Source organism: Parus major, chromosome 20 (assembly GCF_001522545.3).
Source record: "Parus major isolate Abel chromosome 20, Parus_major1.1, whole genome shotgun sequence".
Lineage (NCBI taxonomy): Eukaryota > Metazoa > Chordata > Aves > Passeriformes > Paridae > Parus > Parus major.
The window spans coordinates 4,403,099-4,408,096 of NC_031788.1; the positions used below are offsets into that span (position 1 = coordinate 4,403,099).

A 4,998-nucleotide genomic window follows, 5' to 3' on the forward strand; every position below is an offset into this window, starting at 1 on the left:
CAGTGATAATACAATATTGCGTGTGGAAAAAGAACAGGAATTAAAGAGGGATTATTTTAAACAAGTATGTGCGTGGGTGTGCACACACAAAAAACATGCATAGACACTGTAGAAAAATATTATGAGGCCTTCAGCAATTTTTTTTTTTTTTTTGAAACTGGAAATGAGACGTAACTTAAATAGTAAGGATAATTAACTATAGGAGCAGTTTACCAGGGGAAGTGATAAATCCATCATCACTTAGATTCTAACTTCAGATCAGGTTTTTTAGAAAAAGCCTGTGGGTCAGCCTCATGGTGCTGCCCAAAACCATATTTACTTATGCAGAAGGGAAGCACAGTGTTCCTCCACCAGAGGTGGCATTCTTTAACCCACCTTATGTTGGTGGTTGCAGAAGGTGTTCATAGTGCTCCTCTGATATGATTTTCTCCCACGCCCTATTTTAAAGAGTTTGTTTTGTTAGCAAAATGAGCTAAAAACAATTAAAAAATAAATACTGATTTGTGTGTACATTCTGTGCTGGCACCTATGAGTTTTACCTTTGGACCTGTCACCCTGATTTTATATATATTTTAAATATATATAAAATTTTCTACACTGGGCAAAACTTGATGTTTTAGAGGACAGCAAAAGCCTGCAGTGGAGGGAATTATTTAGGAGATTTACCTGTGTCAGTAAATCTGGAATGAGAGGGCCCCTGCAGTAATTACTTGGTGTATGGTGAAGTCCAGCTAACTTTAGTTTCCACTGATACCCATCTCATTGCTGCTCACCAAATTAGCTCGTTTTTCCAGCAGTCCAGCTACAATATTTAAATTTGTATGGCCATGAATGCAAGGGCTTGGTTACACATGGTGTGAAGACAGCTTTTCATTGTGTTTTATTTCCTCACTTTTCACTGGGCCCTTGTGCACCATTTCTTACATCATCTTACAAGCTCCAGTCAACACCCTGCAGTCTTCTGTGTCCCAGGTGAAGTAAACACAGATTTAGAATTTCCTGTCAAATTTCAGCTATTCTTGCAAAAATCCAGCACTATGCCTGACCTTTCCTGGTGTGCTGTAAAACTCAATATCTGCTGAAGTCTGTTTGGTAGTGTTGGAGTGTGGGTGAAGAAGCATCCTGAAGACATTTGAGGATCCCTAGGAAAGGCTGGGATGTAAAGTCAGTCCTGGAGTTCATGGTTTTGGTAAAAATACTTCAGCCTGGTGGCATCTCTATACCTCCATCTGTGAGTCTGAATTTGGGGATCTCTGGGTCCACCCTTGGCTTCTTTTAGGACAGTTTGGCCATTTTTGGTTTAGCACATTTTACTTGAGGTAAAAGCATTTTTTAAAAAATGCATCTCTTCGTGGGGGAGACAGAGGATGTTTTAGGCTTTGTAAGGGGAAGGCAGATGGATAATAATAACAACAACAACAACAATAATAATAATAATAATAATTTTGCTGGCTTCAGTGTTTCATATTGAGGAATTTGGTAATTTTTTGATATTTTCTTTTACTGTGCTTTCAGATTTGCAAGTATATGATCAGGGAAAGCCTGGTTTTGTCTGCCAAGGAGGATGAATTAATCAATATTGGAGATGTGAGATTGCATTGCCTACCATAAAAGAAAAGAGGACAAAGGTTGGTACTTTCCAGTCACTCACTTTATCCTGCAGTACCTTGACACTTCTGCTTAATCCAGCTCTGTTCCTTTGCCTGCATTGCTCCTCCATTTGGGCCAAGAGTATTCCTTAAGCCTCATCATTTATTTCAAGGCTGTAATTAAGGTCTTGTATATGTTCAAACAAATCACAGGCAACAGGAGCAAGACATGTCATCCATCATAATTTCCACCACCTAAAGATATATTTTTTTGGTTATACCATAAATTCTTTCTCTTATTATTTTGTGACTTGGCAGAAATATCCTTTTAAAAGTAGGCCACCATGTCCTTTCCTACATTCATTACAAGTGGGCTACTAGGAAAGCCCCAGACTGGCAAGGCCTCTATTTTTGGTTTCCTATTGCAGCATGAGGACAAAGTTTCCCTCAGATACATCTCTACCCAGGGAACTCATCCTATGGAGTGCAGCATATAATTTGAGTTAAAAAGAGAGGAAAAAAAGATCAACTGCAATCTCCAGTGCCTGTTCCCTGCACTCTGCAGGTCTGTGCAGCATCGCAGGCGCCAGGAGCAGCCACTCTGCAGTTAAGGATGCAAAATATCTTCCATTATGACACTGCTTTCAGTGCTTTAGGGTCTCTGGAAAAAAATACCTATTAGGCTGGAGTTTTTGTTTCTTAGTGATTGTCAAAAATCATGGTCTCTCCAAAATGTTGGGCAAAGCTGATCCGGAGATTTCTCTTGTGTTATGTGAGAGTAAAAAAACCTCTGAAAACTCAGGCTGTAGTAAGGAAAAAACCACACACTCACACAATCCAATGCTTTCCAAGTGACAAAATAAATATTTTTTATCAGCTACAAAGTATTTCAAACCTGGGCTCTGAATCTCTGCACAATTCAAGTTGTCATTGAGCATTGCAACATTTACATTTGGAAAAAAGCTTGGGATTTTCTCGAACTTATAAGAAATTAATATATTGATGGCATCTGTATTGAAGTTATGCCCCATTTATGCCCTTAATGATATCTCATTGTGCAGTTTGTGCTACTTAGGGGATTACTTCTTCCAAGTTGATGCTGGAAGATATTTCATAATCACAGATCTGCCTTTCTCACTAACTTTGTAACACTTTGCGTTATGTTCTTGTTATGAAGCTTTGCTTTTGAAAAGGAAAAGTATTTATTTTATGAAGATACTTATCATACCAAAAGCAGATTTTACACTGTCAATCCAATTTGGAAGGATGCTGTCTCCAAACTCACAATTCCATCAACAAAATTAATTTTATGGCCTGCAACAATGTAAAGGTGTAAGAGAGAGGGCAGATGTCTTCCAGAGCTGCTTCTGCTCCAGAAGATTTCAATAAGAATTAGAAGTTCTTTAGTGGTGTAAGTTCTGAGGAAGCTGCTAGTAACAAGTAGGAATAAATTGTATTTTTAAAATGTGAAAGGTCTTCCATCCTGATTTCAGAAATAAAATTATTTTTAATTTTATTTCTGAAATCAGGATGGAAGAAAGGGAATTAACTAAATATTATCTAATATAGTATATGTTATTTTTATCTATATTTTAGTATCATTTTGAAGCCCTGGTGTAGTGTAACATTCCTGCAGGTATGGCAGGCATGGACACAATCTACAGACCAGTAACTTTTAGGGGGACAGCAGGCAGCCAGGGCTCTGTGGAATAAAAATTCACTGTGGAAACCTAGAGAGAATGACACCTGAACATCCAATACCCCAGAAGATTGTCAGTCTCCAACTTTTTATTCAATTTTTTTGTGTGTCTGCTGGAAATGAGTGGAATTGAATAATTTCTTAAGCCTAAAATAAAATCACTCCTTGCTCTGGCAAAGGGTTAAGTTTGTGAGCAAGGTTTTGGAAACATGATTACAAAAATAGAAAACAAATATAAAGTTTGTGAGGAGCAGACTGAAAATGGCTGGTGTGAGCTCTGATCCCTGCTGGAGCTCCAGGAATTCCTGGGATATTCTGAGCTGCTTCAGAGGGGGTGGTTTAGGAGCTGTGTCTCAGACACACAGACACGGAGCATGTGTCCTGATGTGAGCTCTGGTGGCTCCAGTGGGTGCAGATCAGTCTAGAGGACAGTGTGGTGACTCTCCTTTTTCCACTACTCTCCCTCATTATTTTTTGTGGAATTTAGGACTAAGCAGAACTGCTCATACTCTTTCTGTTGCATAAATGTAAATACAGCCCTGGTTATGTGTGCCAGGAGCCACAATGCACGTTGACTTCATACCCTGACCCTTGCATCCAGCTCACTCTGCTTCCTGGTGGATCACTGAATGTCTGTCTTGGTCTGCCTCCCAGGCAGGGTGGCTTATGTTGAGGCATTTTCATGGCTTTGTTACAATTCAGATGTAAAAGATATTATTTTATAGCACCTTTGATTATGTCTGAATTTGGGGTTGTAGCTGGGTTTCCATAAAGACCACATGTGATGCAGTAACCTGGAAGGTGGATTTGGCTCTTGAATGATCTTGTTTCCCTCACTTTTCAGAGCAGTAACTGGAGCCCCAAATGTAGTGGCTTCACCTACTCTAGAATGAACATTTCTCTCCTGATCCCAAGAAATTAGTCTTTTCCTAGCTCCAGAACAAAACCAAGGGAAAACAGGAAGAACCAGCAGAAAACTGAACAGGTTGTGGATAAAGGCAGCAGAACACTTGCGGGCAGGGGCAGTCTGAACCTTGCAGGTGCTCATGGTTGGGACTAACCTGGGGAAAATGAATGCAGAAAGCTACCAGTGATAGAGAAAACAGACCTCTGTTCTGAAAAGAACTGGTGCTTTGTAAGATATCTCCTCAAAGGCATCAGTGGGAGTGTTTTTATAACCTCTGGGGGCAGAGAGGGAATGAAAGAGGCTGCTCACCGGCTGGGTTATTTTAAAGCAAGTGGCTCAGTCTCCTGCTGGCTGTGCACGGGGTGGGAGAACTCAGCAGCTTCGGCTTCTCCAGGTAATCTTGTGATGTTGTACCTGTGTTACAGCCCCGTCACTCAAACACATGACGAGTCTAAAAGGTGCCTAAATCTACTTACAGTTACCTGCTAAAGAAGAAAATGTTCTCCCATTTGAGGGAGTGATGCTCTCAGGAGCAGAGCTGTCCCCAACCCGAATCCACCAGGTGCTCGCTGCGCACTGCTCCCTATCCCAAAGATCTTTATTTTCCACCAAAAGGCTTGAACAGCACCGGGGGCTCATTGGAAGTGACCCCACGTTCATTCTGTGTGAGCTGTGTTTGGAAACAAAGCTTTGCACAGCTTTGCCAAGGGAGAGAGCAGGGGGAGCAGGGCAGGGGTCCCATCCCCGTTCCACAGTGTGTGCGGCCGTGCCTGCCCGCGGCAGCGTCTCGGGGTATGGGACAC

General features: G+C 41.2%; 1 long non-coding RNA gene across 1 annotated transcript in view; it reads left to right on the forward strand.

Annotated features, from left to right (window-relative positions):
* Nucleotides 1-1,519: 1,519 nt before the first annotated feature.
* LOC117245370 overlaps nt 1,520-4,998 on the forward strand; it is a 25,693-nt gene continuing 22,214 nt past the window's right edge. The window contains exon 1 of the long non-coding RNA XR_004500010.1: nt 1,520-1,628. This is a non-coding gene — a long non-coding RNA (uncharacterized LOC117245370). The remainder of the gene's footprint in view (nt 1,629-4,998) is intronic.